The sequence below is a fragment of the Hesperophylax consimilis genome, unplaced genomic scaffold, assembly GCF_061612785.1.
Source record: "Hesperophylax consimilis isolate HC1 unplaced genomic scaffold, BYU_Hcon_1.0 scaffold_41, whole genome shotgun sequence".
Taxonomy (NCBI): Eukaryota; Metazoa; Arthropoda; class Insecta; order Trichoptera; family Limnephilidae; genus Hesperophylax; species Hesperophylax consimilis.
In genome coordinates, this window is record NW_028301271.1 from 847,811 (window position 1) to 867,999 (window position 20,189).

The 20,189-nt window shown below is 35.5% G+C and overlaps 1 long non-coding RNA gene across 1 annotated transcript; it reads right to left on the reverse strand.

Moving 5' to 3' along the window:
* Nucleotides 1-5,609: 5,609 nt before the first annotated feature.
* On the reverse strand, nucleotides 5,610-7,087 carry LOC149408939 (uncharacterized). Its single transcript, XR_016305345.1, has 3 exons — nucleotides 6,847-7,087; nucleotides 5,988-6,128; nucleotides 5,610-5,742 (listed from the first exon to the last, which is right to left on the reverse strand). It is a non-coding gene; the product is annotated as an uncharacterized LOC149408939 (long non-coding RNA).
* Nucleotides 7,088-20,189: the final 13,102 nt, after the last annotated feature.

Sequence of the window (20,189 nt, forward strand, 5' to 3'; positions counted from 1 at the left end):
GCACGGAAAAGAAACTGGACTTAGTTCCCGCAACTGATACACATTGAAGTCTGCACCGAAGGTATGAAGTGAGCCACCGAAGTAAATCACCATGGATGCCTATTTGACTTAATTTTTTAATTAAAATGAAATGGTTTACTTTATCGAAGGCCTTAGAGTAATCAGTGTAGATTACATCTACTTGGTTTCTATTGTCCATATTGCTCGTTAAATATTCCGTGAAATTTACCAAATTTGTTAGTACCGATCTTTTTTGTAGAAATCCGTGTTGTTGGTTTTGTATGTTGCGAACAATTGTTGTATAAATTTGATCGTAGACAATTTTTTCAAAGAGTTTACTAAATACAGTTAGAATTGAGATTGGGCGGTAGTTTACAATGTTGCTTTTAGAACCTGTTTTATGAATAGGGATTATAGTTGCTTCTTTAAACTTTGTAGGAAATTTTCCTGCTTTTAGTGACATTCTAAATATATTAGTTAGGGGGTATGAAAGATTTTTTGCACATTTTGAGATAAAGTATGGCGATATACCATCACTGCCAGCACCCTTACTAATGTCTAAATTCTTCAGGTATTTATTGATCAAAAAATTGTTTATTTGTACGTTCCCAATCGGGTTATGATTATTCATATAGGTAAAACTATCGACTATACTGGGATCATTCGTGTCCTTATCATTAACGTAGGTGGACTGAAAGTGTTTAGAGAAAAGTTGACACACTTGTTGAGCACCGGTGCCTGACTCATCTTTAAGGTGCATGATTTGTGGGATGCCATTTGTTTTACTTTTGCTTTTAGCATAGTTCCAAAGTTGTTTATTATTTATAAGAATATTAGATTCAACTGAATTTATGTACTGAATAAAGCAATGCTTCTGTAAGTTTTTTTGTTGGGTACGTTTGATTGAAAACTCTATGTAGTCTACTGGATTATTATTGGATTTCCATTTTTGATGGAGTTTTTGTTTATCTTTAATGATTTTAATTAGAGAAGCTGAATACCAGTTTGGAAATTTTCTCTTTTTGATGATACGTTTAGGGACAAACTGGTTGATGGTACTGTTTAAAATGTTGTAGAAAGAATCGACTACTACGTCAATATCCGAATTTTCCTGAGTAAATGACCAGTCTGTCATTGACAGATGTTGGTTGATTAGCTCGTAATTGGCTTTTGTAAACTGATAAATTTCTTTAGGTGGGGCGTGAATAATAGGAAGTATATCGATTTTTAGCATAATTTTGAGTGATGGGTGGTGCGAGTCTTCGTTGACAAGAGGATCGCATGCACGATATACTTGGCATTCCTCATTACAGATAACTAAATCCAGGATTCTGTTATTTGCATTTTTTATGTAATTATATTGTTTTAATTCAGAATAATGGATTGTGTCAGCAAGTGAGGAACTAGTTGAGTTCAAGTTTTCAGGTGTCAAGTGTAAATCATTGTTATGTATATTCCATGTTACGGTGGGCATATTAAAATCTCCAATTACAAGTAAAATGTCATCGGGATGTTGATCTTTTACGTTAGCAAGTAAGCAAAGGAATGAATTGAGTGCAGTTTCATACCCTTGTCCCTGTGGGAGATAAACACAGGCTACATGGATAGTGCGTTTGGAGGTATAGTTAGAAGGGGGAATAGTTACCCAGATACATTCAGCATTGCAGACCAATTCTTCGCGAGGGTAAGCGTTAAGATTGTTATGTGTTATGATCATCACTCCACCACCTCGACGAGAATCTTCTTGGTTGTTTATGCTATTAATTGTAATGTTATTTGATCTATCCCGTCTGAAAACGCTGTAAAATTCTGTTGGTGCCAGTTCCGGATCTAAAATAGAATTAATTAGCCAAGTTTCAGAAATACCGAATATGTAACAATCGTCATTCAATAAAATATTATTGTGAAATATGTCTGTTTTAGTGCGTAGTCCTCTACAGTTTTGATACATAATAGTAATCATCGTGAATTATGTAAGTTTTTCTATAAGTGTAAATAATTTTGGTAAAGATAAGAGATAAAAAAACAAATAATAAATGCAGAGTTTTATGAAGGACACGCATGATGTTAAACTAAACTGGTGAAATAGTGAAATATAAATGTGAGCAGCAAGTACGGAGAGCATGTTAGGAAAGAGGGGGGGAGTGAGAGTGGAATGGGGGAATGGTGTAAGGTTGTGGATAAATAATACGTCGATTACACGACGAATTATAGAATTACAAAACATATGATTATAAACAATATAAGAAGATAACAAAATATAAGGAAATAGAAAAAACTAATTAAAAAAAAAACATATAAATTACTATATTCAACGGAAGGTTAAATAAAAATAAAAATGCAAAAAAGCAATTTTTATCTTATGTATTAATATTTAATTAGAATTAACACTTATTAGTTGCACTTCAGCAGGGTTAATACAAGTATGGAATAAAGGTTATCTGCTCCTCCTCTGGCACATGAGAATGTCTGCCGGAATGCAGGAGTAACAGCCTGTGGAAACACAAAGTATTGACTGCCGGGACTATCCCAGTCAACGACTCTGAGACTCTTCCCAATACAGCAGCGATCCAGGTATATTTCTGTAAAGTGGATGGAGATATGTCCTAGGGGAATAGAGGAATCGATGGACATGACGCCAACACATACCTCGGAGCAGGGCCGGTTTTAGTACTATCAGCGCCCTGGGCGAGATTTTTACGGCGCCCCCTAACTGCAATTCAATTCCATACGAAAAAAGGCAATGGGTATAATGGAATAACCGTTTATTAAAAAAAAAACTATTTATTTAATAAAACTTCACTTTTCTAGCCTTTCTATCGGCGAACTCTTTTATAAGGTTATCGAAATCGATATTTTCAGCAATTTCATTTTCGATTGTCAAAGTTGCCAAGTTTGTCAATCTAGATTGTGATATTTTCGATCGCAGATAGGTTTTAATCAGCTTAAGCTTAGAAAAACTCCTCTCCCCACTAGCAACCGTTACAGGTATAGTCAATAATAAACGCAATACTATCCACACATTTGGATACAGTTCTTGTAGGTTGCGATCTTTGATAAAATTTAAAACATAAGCAGGGGTAACCACATTCTGATGAGGCAAAAAAGATTTCAGGCTTGCGAGTTCATCACACAACATACAACCATCTATATCAGATTTAGAGTCTACAGTTAATTTCAATTGGAGATTACCACAGAGTTTGACAAGGTCGGGTTTTTCCGGAATCTGTTTTATATTGTACAAAAAAGACCAAGATTCCGAGTTCCGAGTACTCATTTAACTGTTCAAATCTTTTATTAACTGAAATTAATGTAGTGTCCAAGAGAGAGTTGAAAAATTCAACCTCAAATTTTTTTCTGGAGAAGTTATAGGCTCGTCGTGGGCAGTTTCACCAGCTTGACGCTTAACAAATCGAATTCTTGTTGTGGCTCTAAACACAGGTTCAATTTCTAGTTCTTCAGCCAATCCCTTCGCAGTTAAAATGGCGCTTTTAAAGCCAGTATTTCTATATTCTTCCAAGAAAGTGCAGCATTTTTTCAACATTTCTGTACATTTACTGATATCCATATCTGTTGATTGTAGAGATTTACTAACGACATTAATTTGAAAAAGTATGTCATACCAAACAACCAACGAAACTATAAAGCTGAAATCTTTTAACTGTTCGGCTAGAGTAGTAGCCTCATTAGAGACTTGAACATCAGTTTTCTGAGTTTCAATGGCCAAAGTAATTAAAGCGTCATGGATGGCACTAATTTGATAACGGACTGCTTTAACACTGTTTATTCTTGTGTTTGTGTTGTTTAATGTTTTTTATTGTTTTTCTCTATGGTTGCCAATTGGTTGGGGATTCCCGGTAAAATGAACTGCATGCGGTGCAATCGAAGGTTCACTGAAAGAAATGTGTAGGTACGATTTACCAAATTTTCAGTAATTATCTACTAAACAGTTTAGTTGCTGTGGTGACTGCCGAACTTTTAGCTACTGTTTGCTAAACAGCAGTTTATTTATGACAGCTTAACGATTCAGATATTCTAGCTAAACTAATCGGTTGAGACAGCTTTGTGTTTAGTTGTGTTACCTAAACTGTATTTATGACAGCTTAACGATTCAGATATTCTAGCTAAACTAATCGGTTGAGACAGCTTTGTGTTTAGTTGTGTTACCTAAACTGTATTTATGACAGCTTAACGATTCAGATATTCTAGCTAAACTAATCGGTTGAGACAGCTTTGTGTTTAGTTGTGTTACCTAAACTGTATTTATGACAGCTTAACGATTCAGATATTCTAGCTAAACTAATCGGTTGAGACAGCTTTGTGTTTAGTTGTGTTACCTAAACTGTATTTATGACAGCTTAACGATTCAGATATTCTAGCTAAACTAATCGGTTGAGACAGCTTTGTGTTTAGTTGTGTTACCTAAACTGTATTTATGACAGCTTAACGATTCAGGTATTCTAGCTAAACTAATCGGTTGAGACAGCTTTGTGTTTAGTTGTGTTACCTAAACTAAAAATTATATACCTAAACCATTTTGTAGTGTTCGGTTAGAAAAACTTAACTGTTTAGATGTAGTAACTTATTATTTAGTTAATATTACAAAATGGTTAGGTTGATTAACTAAACTTCGGTTGGAATAGCCCTACCGATATAGGTGTTTTAGCTCTCTACTGCTAGCTAGCTTTAGGTACTGTAGCTTAGCTTTTTGGTTAGATTATCTAAATTAAATAGGAAGTGCAGCTTTGTAGTTTAGCTGAAAACAATACAGGGTGTTAATGTAACCACCATCAACTCGAAGGATTATACCCATAATTCAGAATCATGGGTTAAATACTTTGAGTTGCAGGTAGTTTATTACAACCCTTTTGAGAGATGAAACCTAAATAAATAAATATTATGTTTTGTAAGACTAGAAAGTACTTATTAAAAACCTCATTCATATAAAAGTTATTTTGTTAAGAATCGTCTCTCAAAATATTGTTTCAAGCTACCAGCAAAGCCTCAAAAAAGAAAACACGTTTGATCATACACACATTTATATTATCAATTTTTATTATAATTTTTTTTAAATATAGTAAAAGATGTTTGTGTCCTGATTTGGCAAATTCTTTTCGGCGCTGCCTGTATGTGTCTAGTAATTTACCTTTAGCAGCAATTTTTTGGGTAGGCCCAAAACACACATATGGGGTGAAATATACAGCTGCGCTTTCTTTATTAAAGACTTTGGTGATTTGAAAAGCAAATTCATAAAATCTCTTGCTTGTAATGGATCTATCTGGATTACCCTGCAATTCCTTACTTATAATAGTACTGCACAGTCTGGCAGAATTGTCCAACAGACCCTTTGACTCAAACTGCATTAAAAGTGCTTGCCCTTCATTGATTGATAGGAGATGATTGCGTAAGTCCTGGAAAACAAAATTAAATTGCATATTGATTACATAACTAATAACCACTTCTATAATCATCATAATATCAGTCACAGGATGGCTATTCTACGCTGCCACTACTAAAATACATATATCGGAATGTATAAAACAATTAACCTAAGTTACTTAGGTATCTGAAACTTACTAAAATTATTTAACTTACATTCGAACTTTGCTCTTCAAAAGCTTCTTGCGTTATTCTTTGTGATTTGTTTTCATTTTCCAACAAGGAAATGTCATTTACAAGGAAGTCATCGTGTTGATAATATATGGGCGTTGTTTGTTTGGAAGTTGAAGGTATATCTTCAATCTGAAACAAAAAGCGGGTATGTACACAAAGGAGAAAGAAAGGGTGAAGGGGTCAAGCTTTGTTTTTATCCCTTTGGAATTGCTTGACCCCCCCGGCAGTCGATTTATTCATTAATTACAGGAATTATTATTTTAAATACTATTATTTTTGTATCAAAATCGCGTCCGGTACAACTATTTCCAAATGGTTAGCCAAAAAAGGCCTAGGTATACAATATGTCATCATTACTGCTTTTAAAAACTTACACTTATGACAGGTGGATTAATAACATCCTTGAGCGCATTAATGTGTGCTGTAGGCAGTGCCCGGTGCCCTACAGTCGGAATCAATTCTTTAATATCATCTTGAGATATTATCAGGAGTGTTTTCGAGTCTATGGCTTGAGTCTGAAATAAAGAAAAAAAACGACGAAATAATACAAAAAATTTCAAAACAAGAAAATAAAAATTTATTTTTCAAAGGAATGAAAATTATTCATTAAAAAAAATGTATATTTATACAACAGCAGATACCGAACACCCTGTATCATGAATCAAGCGGAGATAAAATAGTTTTAATAATGAAATTATTTCATTTATATGAAAATTTCAAATGTAAACATTAACAATGGGTGGTCACCCTGTATTTAAAAAAAAATATCCCTCCCAAAAAAAAAAACAACAGAATTCAATGTTCAAAATGTTATGTCCGAATTAATAATTTACTACAGTTTCAAACAGAAAATACTACAGTTTCAAACAACATTCGTTCAATACAAAATAATACTGGCGGAAACAAACAAAGAAATAAAGGCGCCCTTGAGGTGATTTTGCACAAAAACGGCGCTATACAAGTGATCCAATTATTATTTTTTATATATACCACTCTCTGTAACTTGTGTCATGACTCCTGACACAATCTTGGTTGTAGCGTCAACACGCACTCTTCAAACTAGGTACATAATAAATACAAATCTTCTAAATCTATTGCGTAGGTACTTGAGTCATGGAATAATGAAGGTGCCAGTTTCTAAATCAAATAGAATGGATATCATCACAATATATAATATCATAGTTCCATGATCTAAATTCTAAATCAATAAAAAAATTAAAAAAGAAAACTCACCTTTAAATGTTTCTATGTAAGCCTCCAGATTCCAAGAAATTAAATAATCCTCCACGGTTTTTTCTGCCATTATCACTAGGAACTAGGAACAGCGGTTAACATAAATTCAATTCAATTCAAAAATAAATTCGCAACGCGCGCAACGAACGTCAATTCACGTATGGTGCGAACTGTGGCAATCTGATAACTGCGTCGTAAATGAACACCTGCGTGCTAGCGACGACATAAAGATCTACCAAAGTTCGGGAAATTTTAACTAAAGTTTTGTTGCACTTTGCCTAAGTTTGTGCAAAGCAACTAATTGTTTTTTTTTTTTTTCCATTATTTCTGGCTTTCACCCTTCAAGGGTGTTCTTGGCCATCATTTAAAATTATTGAGAAAGGTGTATTGAAAGGTGAATTTAAATATTAATTTTATTTAAATAGGCAAATTTCAAAATTATAATGAAAATTGGAGTCGAGTTCAGACTTAAAAGAGATGAAATGTTGAATGGAGGGGAGGCAATTTTAGTTAAGGCTTGATAGAAGAGAGGATATTTGTTTAGAGAGGGACAACCAAAAAATATGTGATCTAAAGTTCCCACTTCTAGACCACAGAATGTACAATCTGGGGAGTCAAGGACGTGAATTTTAAAAAGATGGGAAGGAACGGAACAATGACCGATCCTCATTCGAATGAGTGAAGAAATTTCTTTTTTGGAAAAATGAGGGAATTGCTGAAACCACGGTTTTGATGGTATAGTCCTTTGTATTGAGGCATAGCAGGCTCCCTTGGATTGACTAGCAATGTGCCAATACTCTGACCAAACATTGCGGGATCTTTCTTTGATGATGGAAAAAATGTCAGATAAGGGAATGTGGTTTACGAGGGTAACAACAGGGTTGGACGCTCCTTGTTTTGCCAAGGCATCCGCAATATCATTACCCATGATACCAACATGTCCAGGAATCCAAATCAGAGTTACAGATTTACCAGAGCTTTGAATGGATGCTATCATCACTCGAATAAGGCATACAAAATGATCATCAGGATGAAGAAGAGGACTGGATTTAAGTTTTTGGAGGGAACTGAGAGAGTCAGAGAGAACGAGGGAATGTTCAAAATTATTTTTGATTATATATTTGAGAGATTCTATTATTGCAATGCACTCAGCTGAAAATATTGAAAATTGATTTGAAATTGAATGAAATATTCTATCATTAGAATTATTGTGGTAAACGTTAATACCTATACCACAGTTAGGAGAGTCGGGAGATTTGGATCCATCAGTAAATAAAAGAGAAAAGTTGGGCCATTTAGATAAAATAATGTCATTGAACATATTATTGACAGTTCGGGCCGGGAGATTGGAATGACTTTTAAAGATTCCGATCCCTTCTAATATTGTTGGGGATAGGGTGACGTGACTATATTTTAGTTTGTATAAGGGAAGTAGATCATTTTGGATGATGTGGAGCTCTGAGAGAGACTTAAAATTTTTACAGATGTCAGGAATAGGTTTAGTTGAAGCTCTGATTGTAGATGAATGGTTTGAGTCAATGAACAACGAGACGCTGGGGATAACCTGATGACATTTAGAATTTAAACATTTAAGAACAAAATTGTCAGCAAATAGTTGACGCCTTAAATAAAGATGAGGATCAGAACATTCTACTTGAAGGGAATTGATGGGTGACGATTGCATCGCTCCAGTTATTATTCGCAAAGATTTAGATTGAATTTTGTCTAATTTATTAAGTACATTTTTTGAGGCAGTACTAAAAAGTGGGCAGGCATAGTCGAGATGGCTTCGAATAAGTGCATTGTAAAGCAACTTAATGCAAGTAGGGTGAGCTCCCCACCAAACGCCAGATAATGATCTGATGATATTTAAATTTTTTTCGCATTTAGTAACTAAATTATTAATATGGGAAGACCATTTAAGTTTCCTATCAAATGTTACTCCCAAAAATTTTACTTCAGAAGCGTTGGAGATTGGAGAATTTTTAAATAAAATTTGAACGGGGGGGTTTTTATGGCGGTTTGAGAAGGTGACACACTGAGTCTTTTGGATTGAAAGTTCAAGACCATGTAACGTGAGCCATGTGCAAAGGGCATTCATGGCTTCGTTAAGATATTTGACGGCAAGAGGGATGATTTTGGATGATAAGAAGAAAGCTATGTCATCTGCGAACTCGATAATTTTTATTTGTGGGGGAATAGTGACATGCATATCATATGTGTATATATTATACAGTAAGGGGGACAATACATCGCCTTGTGGTAAACCCTTCCAAATAGACCTACTTTGAGGAGAAATATCTGGAAGTTCAATGAAAATTTTTCTATCTAGAAATAGATTAATAATTGATTGGACAAACATGGGGGGAAGGCCAAGGCCTAGAAGTTTTTTTTTCAGGATTGGGATGGAAACATTGTCAAAGGCGCCTTCTATATCTATAAAGACGGCAAGACAAACTTCCTGTTTAGAAATTGATAAATTAATATCAGTGCTGATGATGGCAAGGTTATCCTGAGTGGATTTTTTTTTCCTAAATCCAAATTGAGATGGAGAGAGAAGCTGATTACTCTCGACAAAAAATTCTAATCGGTTTTTAATTAATTTTTCATAAAGTTTACTGAGGGTGGATGAAAGAGCGATTGGCCTGTAGTTGGATCCAAAATTTGGAGATTTGTTTGTTTTTAAAATAGGGATGATTATTTGAGAACTCCAGTCATCAGGCATTATACCAGTCTGGAAGATTTTATTTAAGATGCTTAAGAAGTGGTTTAGAACATTATCATTACTATTTTTGATTATGCTGTAAGGTATACCATCTCTGCCTGGAGATGAGTCCTTGACTGTTGATAAACCATTTTTTAGCTCAATTAAGGTGAATGGAGAGTCTAGCCAATGATTAGACATGGGAGTATTATAGATGGGCGTTATTTCATCTAAGTTAGGAACAGAAGGGGGGGCAATTTTGTCCAAGAATTCATCTATCCATTTAGAATGGGACGCTCGAGGAGATGGTGAACTGAAGGAGGATCGAAATCTTCGGATCATAGACCAAACTTCCGAAATTGGAGTGTTTGGAGATACTGAACTGCAAAAGTTGTACCACCCGGATCTTTTTTTTGACCTCAATACCCTTTTGGCATTGGATTCAGCGTTTTTGTATATAAGATAGTTCTCCATAGTCATATTGTAACGATAGGAAAGAGATTTAGCTTTCCGAATTCTTACTACTTTGGAACATTCCTCATCCCACCAGGGAGTTGGAGGGAGTTTTTTGAGAGATTTAGTTTTAGGGGGAGGATTTGATTTATTTGTTGCAGTTATGAGCATTGATTTGAAGTTATTATAATCATCTTTGACGGAAAATATATCGGTGGCGGGTGAATTTAGTAGGAACTTGTCCATATGAGAGTTAAATTCATCCCATTTGGTGTGTTTCGTTTTAATCTTTGTCGAAATATGAGACTTGTCCGATTGGAAAGAAGTTTGATAAGTAATGATGATCGGGAAATGATCACTGGAGCAAGGGTCGGGGGACACCACCCACGAGGAGAGAGAAGCCAGACTAGTAGAACATATCGAGAGATCCACTGCACTGGGGTTTGTGCTGGGGCGTGAGATCCTAGTAGGAGATCCGTCATTCAAAAGGAAAAGGTTGGATTGATCTAGGAAATCCATCACACTTCGACCATCTCGGTCGGAGAAAGCAGAACCCCAGACGGGGGAATGGGCATTAAAATCGCCTAATATAAAGAAAGGAGGGCTTAGTTGACTTACAATTTGCAACCAAATTTGTTTATTGAAGTGGGCTGTTGGGGGAAGATAGACTGAAATAAAGGATGTGTCCTTTATTTTAGCTGCAACCATTTGGAAGTCAGCATTGGGGGGTTTGATATTATTTATTGGGGAAAATGATATGGATTTTTTAATAAAAAGGGCAGCACCGCCGCCCGAACCTTCCGGGCGATCGTCGCGGAGACAGGAATACCCTCCCACATTAAAGTGGGTGGATGGAGTAAACCAAGTCTCCGAGATAGCAGCCAAAGAAATAAAGTTGGAATTTAATAGGTTAAGGAGATCAGATTTGTTAGAAATAGCACTTCGGCTATTCCACTGAAGTATTCTGACATCCTGAAGAGCCATTTTGAATAAATGATTTTAATGTGGAAACAATAGTAGCAGCGTTGGACGGGAGATTAGTTTGAGAAGAAATAAGGTCAATTAGAAGAATAATAAGAGTTTGGATAAATGAAGAATTGTCTTGGGAGAGTTTTTCAGAAAGTTTAAGAGAGTTCATTGAGGACGGATTATAATTATTTGCACACCCATTTGTGGCATTTGAAAGAGGTGAACCATTGGGATTTAAGAGCAGTGAGTTGTGTTGTTGCTGATCGTATCCAGGAGCCGGTTTAGAGATAGCGTTTTTGTATGTGAATTTAGTTGAACGAGAAGAAGTTGTTGTAGTGGAGGGAAGAGGGTTGGATGAGGAGTTGCTGGATAAAGCCTCAGCAAATGATTTTTTGACAGGCGGGAATAATTTAGAAGCCTGCAGAAAAGACAAGTTCTGAGAGGCCATAGAAATTTTAATATTTTTTTGGCGAGATTGTTCTGGGCAAGATGTGTTGATAGCTGTATGTGAGCCTGAGCAGTTAAAACATTTAGGTGAGGAGGAAGAAGGACATTGGTCAGCTGCGTGGTTTTCTCCACATTTAAAACATCTGGGTTGAGATCTGCATGCAGCTTTGGTATGACCAAAACGGCAGCAATTGAAACATTGAGTGGTGGGATATGTATACATTTCAACTGGTAATGAGTTGAAGAATAAATATATATGGGAGGGAAGAGATTGACCTTCAAAGGTGATAACAACAGATTGGGAGGGCTTCCAGGTAATTATACCCTCAGAGGAGTCCTTGTAATTTAGCCTCCTGGCTTTTATGGGATTGCCAATGTGTTGGGGGGTTGAAAGTGAAGACAGAATTTCTTCGATGGACAGATCGGTCGAGATACCTCTGACCAGGCCCATGCGAGTGACATTGAAAGTAGGGATATATGCCTTGAACTTTGAATTAGATGAAATGAAGATATTTTTGATGAAACTGTTGGCAGCTGGCCCTGAGAGGAATTCGACGGAGATTCGGAAGCGACCCTCGGCTTTTACACCTCCAGGTTTGATTGAAAGATTCTTGCTATTTGATAGGAATTTGCCAAATTCAAGAGGGTGGATGGTTTTTCCTTGCTCAGTTTTTTGGGCGTATGCTATGAATGGGCCACGGGAATGAGGAGAATAAAAGTTTGTTGGAGGAAGTTGAGAAAGTGCTGGTGGGGACAGTGAAGTCGAAGGCGAGTCAAGTTTTATTGGGGAAGAAGGAGTAAATTTCCTTTTTTTGGTAGAAGTCAAGATGACAGAATCACTGTCAGAAATTTCTACATTTTCCCCGTCTGGGGGGTCCGGAGAGGGATCTGGGGGCTTTGTAGGGGGTCCAGGAGGGAAATCTTCCTCCATTATTCACAACAGTAAACAACTACAATAATAGTATGAAAAATGACAGAAGTAAAAAAGTTTATAAATATCTGGAAATCAGCAGCGAAAAGTGACTCCTGGAAGATCAGGAGGGAGAAGAAACCTCAAGGCACAACACACTACACTTTTTTTTGCCAGAAAACAAAAAAGAATGGTAAAAAATTAATTTTAGATAGAGCAAAACAAAACAACTGATGACAGCCAAATGTTATTGTTGCAATCCAACTAATTGTTATAATAATTAAAATAAAATAACTTTGTTTAAATACCACTTTATTGTATATATTTATAACCAACCGGTTTCAGTTCAGCCCGAACCTTCATCAGGGTTAATAAAAACATATTAAATTAATTACAGAGGTGTATGGGTACTTATAGTTAAGCTGGAAGAGGGAGAGAGAACATCAACTTTGGTGGGGGTGGAAGACTTAGGTAGGAGAGAGGGGGTAACCATAGGTGCAGGAAATGGAAATATATTTAAAATGGGGCTGTTTGTTAAATCTAATTGTTTATTTAGTAAATTGATTTTATTGACTTTAAGTGATTTTTTTATCTCGAGTGCTTCTAAATTGTTGAGGCGTAGACCTATCCCGTTTCTATGTAATACTTCTACACCTGAAGGCTTATCAAATGAGTGATCTTTATCTATTAAATGTGTTGCAAATTCCGAAAAACCTATGTTGTTTAAGCATCTCAAGTGCTCAACTACCCGCGTTTGAACATTTCTTGCAGTTTTACCAATGTAAAATGCTTCGCAGTCGTTACATTTAAGTTTATAGATGCCAGAATGACTTAAATTATTTTCTTTATCTTTTGAGTTAATTAAAAGTTTACCTAGGTTATTATTGGTATAAAAAGCGGCTTTAATTTCTGTTGGAAATTTTAAAACACATGAGGACGAGAAATTATTAATGTATAAAATTCTACGCCAACCATGGTTTTTATTTACTACGATGTTGGGGATACTATTGTACAGGAATTTATTACAAAATATGAGTCGTTGTTTTTTTGCAAGGATTTTATCAATTAAGGTATGGGTATATCCGTTATTTATGGCGATAGATTTGTAGTAAACAACATCTAAATAAATAAAAACCATGGTTGGCGTAGAATTTTATACATTAATAATTTCTCGTCCTCATGTGTTTTAAAATTTCCAACAGAAATTAAAGCCGCTTTTTATACCAATAATAACCTAGGTAAACTTTTAATTAACTCAAAAGATAAAGAAAATAATTTAAGTCATTCTGGCATCTATAAACTTAAATGTAACGACTGCGAAGCATTTTACATTGGTAAAACTGCAAGAAATGTTCAAACGCGGGTAGTTGAGCACTTGAGATGCTTAAACAACATAGGTTTTTCGGAATTTGCAACACATTTAATAGATAAAGATCACTCATTTGATAAGCCTTCAGGTGTAGAAGTATTACATAGAAACGGGATAGGTCTACGCCTCAACAATTTAGAAGCACTCGAGATAAAAAAATCCCTTAAAGTCAATAAAATCAATTTACTAAATAAACAATTAGATTTAACAAACAGCCCCATTTTAAATATATTTCCATTTCCTGCACCTATGGTTACCCCCTCTCTCCTACCTAAGTCTTCCACCCCCACCAAAGTTGATGTTCTCTCTCCCTCTTCCAGCTTAACTATAAGTACCCATACACCTCTGTAATTAATTTAATATGTTTTTATTAACCCTGTTGAAGGTTCGGGCTGAACTGAAACCGGTTGGTTATAAATATATACAATAAAGTGGTATTTAAACAAAGTTATTTTATTTTAATTATTATAATTATGTATACCCACAAAGTGTTTGCTACAAGTGAAAAACTAATTGTTATGTAAAAATACCAAATTTAGATATTCCAACCTCAGTTTTGCTATATGAACAAAACATTTAACCAAACTAGATGTTTAGTTAAATTTAGCTAAATACTTTGGGAAGTAACACATAAACTTAAGTTACTAAAGTGAAATAGGTTTAGTAAATTACTTTAGCTTGATTAACCAAACCGATTATTTTGTTTAGGTAAGTATGCTTTTAGTGTGCTATTATTAAAGTTTAGTTGTAATAGCTCAAGCACATTTTACTTAACAACGACGGTATCTGCACATAAAGTATTTTAGGTAAAGTAGCTGAACTTTAGGCGATGGTTACACAACTTCAATTAGCTTAACACTTTAGCTAACTCATTTTTTTCAGTGTTCCATTCTAGATTCTAGCGTTGCAACCATAACAATTTTTTCCTTATATTTAGGGAATTTACGAGTAAGTACTTAAGTAGGCCTCGTTCAAAGAACGAGGGATATAAAGGGGCGCGCCGGGCGCCTGTGGCGCCCCTTTAAATCCGGCGCCCTGGGCGGTCGCCCAACCGCGCCCTACCCTAACGCCGCTACTGCCTCGGAGGATGCTGTATGGAGGGTGTGCTTAATCCCTAAAGACTTACCTTTGGCAATGTACTTCTCATATATGAAATGCAGAAGCAATTTCAATCGATTTCAGGTAAGTTTGCTGTTTTTTAATGTACATATTTCAAAATGAAATACTGTCGATGAAAGCAGATAAAAGACTCTAAAGTGATTTAAGGATGGTTTTTAAACAATTGTTTCTTGCAGTAATTGTTGAAATGAAGTGTGATTTCCATAATCTGTGACTATAAGCACGGCGGTAGATAAATAATTACCCTTATTTTAATTAAACTGATTTAAAGTATTTTTAGTAATTATTTAACTTACCGTGCACTTTATGATTTTATTAGACTTTGTTTCAACAATGACCACAAGAAACGACTATTTACATGCACAAAAGAGGTTATTATTATTATAGGTTCTTACTTTGGATAATAATTAAGTAACTAGCTTTTTGCCCGTTGCAGGCAACTGATGGGTGAAAATTAATTGCGTGGTGTAGTATTTGAATGTAGATGAGGCGAGGGTGTGGGACTACAAATTTTTAAGTAATGTAAATTTCCCCTTTAATAACGCCTGCTCGCGTCCCCTTAAGAGTTACATCCCAGTTTTCAAAAAGTATGTGGGCTACGCTAGGTTTGTATAGACTGGTTTGTGATTTGATTCAAATACCTATTTTCCATGTTCTAACCTAACCTAACCTCAAAAATACGCAAAATTCATAAACTTTTAAAAATGTAATATGTATGTTTGCATGTGAATGAAGCAATGAATGTGTGACCACAAATGTATTGAAATATATGTTTGTTTAGAAAGAAATGAATATTTTGAGAAAAAAAAGAGCCAAGGAGCTTACTGATCATTTTTTCACCGAGCCGTTCGGATTCTGTGAGTCGAGACGCGTAATTTGATATCCATATCGTATGTACGGTTTTTGTCACCAACATTCTTCAAAAGTTGTTATTTTGGAAAAAAAATTGCTCAATTAACACGAAAAATATGTATGCTTGCATGTGAATGAAGCAATGAATGTGTGACCACAAATGTATTAAAATATATTTTTGTTTAGAAAGAAATGAATATTTTGAGAAAAAAAAGAGCCAAGGAGCTTACCGATCATTTTTTCACCGAGCCATTCGGATTCTGTAAGTCGAGACGCGTAATTTGATACCCATATCGTATGTACGGTTTTTCTCACCGACATTCTTCAAAAGTCCCAGCGAGTTTTATTTTGGAAAAAAACATCGCTCTACAAACATGTAAAATGTAAAACTTTTATTGGAAAAAATTATATAAAAAAAAATCTTCAAACTTAATATATTTAAAAAAAAAATTACCAAAAAAATATATTCATAACGCAATTAGGTACCTACTCGTTAAAAATAAAGAGACAAAAACTTAAAATATGAATGGCTCCCGGGGCGACGGTACCCATGCCCGCCTCTCAAATATATTACAAACACTCAAACTGGAAAAATTTTTGATTAAAAAATGTTTATTTTACAAAACAATAACACCGCTTCACCCTATATAACTTCTGCGCTCTGGGTACAATTTATAAATTTGCGTGACGCTATTGATGTAGTTTTTCACTACGGGGCGACGGTACCACTACTACTACTACAACTACAACTACAACTACAACTACAATTTACAACTACAACTACAACTACAACTTACAACTACAACTACAACTACATCTACAACTACAACTACAACTACAATTTACAACTACAACTACAACTACAATTTACAACTTACAACTACAACTACAACTACAATTTACAATTTACAATTTACAATTCACAATTTACACTTTACACTTTACACTTTACACTTACAATTACAATTTACAACTACTTGGTACGATTTATAAATTTGCATGACGCTATTGATGTAGTTTTTCACTACGGGGCGACGGTATCCGTGTCAAATTATTTTTATTAAACTTTATTTTTTTTATTTTTTTTGTTGTTTGTTTTTGGGGTGTTATGCCGTGTTGCGCTAACTCCTTCTTTAGCCGACGTTTCGGATCTACCGGATCTGCCCTGATGATGGACACTGCAACGCTGTCCGAAACGTCGGCTAAAGAAGGAGTTAGCGCAACGCGGCATAACACCCCAAAAACAAACAACAAAAATTCTTTTGGCCGTGAGAATCTAAAAACTTTCCATTTATTTTATTTCGTTCAAAAGCACTATCGATTTTGAAAATATACTGCCAAAGTAAGTACCTACACAGATTTTAACGTTTTTTTTTAATTTTAAATCCATACTTTTTATTACAATACAACGGACCTAACCTAGAAAACGGGCTTAAACACGCTCTCAGTACCTGCCTACCTAGGACCTCTACCCGGTACCATCTGTGTAGGTACCTGCACCTACTATCAAAAATTTACCAAAAAAATATTTACAAAACGCAATTAGGCACCTACTCGTTAAAAAATAAACAGATGAAAACCTATGAATGGCTCCCAGGCTAACCTCATCCAAGTTCTGCGCTCCTGGTAGAAATAATAAATTAGCGAGAGGCTATTGATGCAGTTTTTCACTTCTGGGCGACGGTATCCGTGCCAAATTATTTTACCAAACTTTATTTTATTTCGTTCAAAAGCATTATCGATTTAAAAAAATAAACTGCAAAAGTAAGTACCTACACAGATTTTATCGTTTCTTTGAAGTAACATCCCTAAAATAAAAGCACATCACTTCGGTGTGTCTATTATTGGCTGATTTCTGATTAACCAAAATCCCGCCTGTTGGCATTTTTCGGTTCAAATTGCAAATGTCAAAACTTTAGCCGCTTATTGTAAGATATTTTGAACCGAGCGCCATCTGTAGGACGGCCGAAAAACGTTCCTTAACCTTCGGACGATGATTTTTTTCGATAATTTCACCTGCAGACTGCGTGTTTGCGACGGAATTTAATCATTAGGATGACCATGTAGATTTTATAAATAAATCGTACCACGTGGTTTCGTTGTTACCACGTGATTATTTTTTTTCCAATGATACCACTATGCAAAGAAAAACAATTTCACTTAAATTAAAAATCTTTCCCGATAAATGAGGAAATTCGTAATATTTATCGTGAAATTAAATTTTTTTTTTCGTGATATTTAAAAAAAAAATCAACGATACCTGATTAAATCAGACACGACGCTCGATCAAAAATAATCGTCTTTTTAATTTGCGTTCGAGTAATGCGAAAAACGCAAAATTTTCGAGCAAAAAGGCGCAAGAATTTTTTTTTAATGATTTCGCGTTCGGGGTGCGCTCGAAATTGAATAAAAATATAAACGGTGAAGGAGAAAAAGTTTTACAGATCGGTGGCGATCGATGAAAACGAAACATTGAGAAAATGCACCAAAATTTGGCCTTCCAATTTAAACCAATTTAAAAGTCCTTCACCCTTTATCCCTGGGAGGTTTATAACCTGCAACGGGACCTCACTACAAGACAAAGCGGCACCTTTCCTAAATTACTCCGGGAATTTGAATTTGTGGGGATACCTGGCTGTATTATCCTGTCCATGTGTATCAGTTGAATATTTTAAAGGAGGTAGCCGTATAATTCTCACATGGTTGTGCAATCTTTTTAACCAATTTTTAAAGGAAGGTTATACGCCTTTAGATTGGAGAAGGGCTGTGATTATGCCATTATACAAAGGTAAAGGGTCACGTATGGAATGTGGGAATCATAGGGCTATTAGCCTGCTAAGTTCAGTTGGCAAGCTGTATGGTAGAATTTTGATTGAAAGAGTAAGAAAGGAAACAAAAGATAAAATATGGGATGTGCAAGGTGCTTTTATGAGTGGTAGGGGGTGCATGGACCAGTTCTTCTCATTGCGTATGCTCACTGAAAAGTTTCTGGCAAAAACCCAGAAACTTTTCTGTGCCTTTGTAGATCTACAAAAAGCATACGACCGAGTCGACAGGAAAAAGCTATGGAAGGTGTTGTCCAAGTATGGAGTGAATACAAATCTGACTCAGGCAATTGCGTCTCTGTATGAGGGAAGCGTTGCATGTGTTAGGGTGAACGGTGATTTTACGGGGTGGTTTGATATCACAAAAGGTGTTAAACAAGGCTGCGTAATGTCACCGTGGTTATTCAATCTATACATGGATAATTGTATGCAAGAATTGAAAGAGGTGGGATTGGGTGCGAATTTGAATAATTTGAAAGTATGTTGCCTGTTGTATGCTGATGATGCGGTGTTGATTGCTAATAGTATAGAAGACCTACAGTCTCTTGTGTCTAGGATGAACGAAGTATGCATGAAGAATGAGTTAATGATGAATGTAAGTAAGTCTAAAGTAATGGTGTTTGAAAGAGAGAGTACGAAAACAGTGTGCAATATTTTTGCTATTTGTTTTTGGGGTATTATGCCGTGTTGCGCTAACTCCTTCTTTAGCCAACGTTTCGGACAGCATTGCAGTGTCCATCATCAGGGCATATGTCTTATTTGAGGTTGTGTTAAAATGTGAGCTTAAGTATGAGGTTGTGATACCGTGTTGCCAGCTCCAACCCTCTGAGCTAACATTAACGAGTCATTTTTTTATTTAAAGTGGTTTTCTTCGTTTAGCTCTGGTGTATCCGTCAATTACCGGATACCAAGAACTATTAAGCTTAGCTCCATCGTCTCTATTAATGTTTACGGGATTTTTATGAATTTCAATGGCCTCCGTAATCAGCCGTGCTCTATAAGGCGAGGATAATACGGAGAATAATACGGATAATATCTAGTCCAGTCAGCCTGTGTCGTAGAACACCATTTAGACCAACTAAATAGTATAAAGCTAATTTTTTCCCCATCGACTACTACCATTTAGACAAGTGTTTAGAAAAAAGTCCCCGCCCCTACCCCCCTTGCTTCCCCCCCTGTGCCCCCCCAAACATGAAAAGTGTAAGGGTTTCGTAAATCGCGTCTATCTCAATTATTAAACAACATATCGGATTGAAATTTGTTTTATTCTCTTTGTTGTAACATTTTCTACAAAAAAAGTTCAGTTAACTTTCGTCGTAACTTTTACCGTTTGTTTGTAATTCGTATGATAAGGTAAAAAAATGTATATTTTTTGGCACATAATTTTATATTTTGTCACAGAACTTTTCAGGCCGACATTTTATGAAAAAATATTTCCTACAAAAGTTGTAGCCCCTATTATTACCTTTAAAATGATATAAAATAGTACTTACTTTGTTGGAGATCCAGCGAGATTATCATGGCGGGTTCGGTCGAGGTGGGGCCGGCCGGCGCGGCGTTGCAATGCAGATATTGTTGTATAGTGATAGTGTTTTTTATCTTCAAGGTACACTATTGCATTTTCCATAAATAAAACTAATCGAGTCTCGGTGAAACCTAAATTCCCCACTTTTTAAATTTGTTTCAAATAATAAT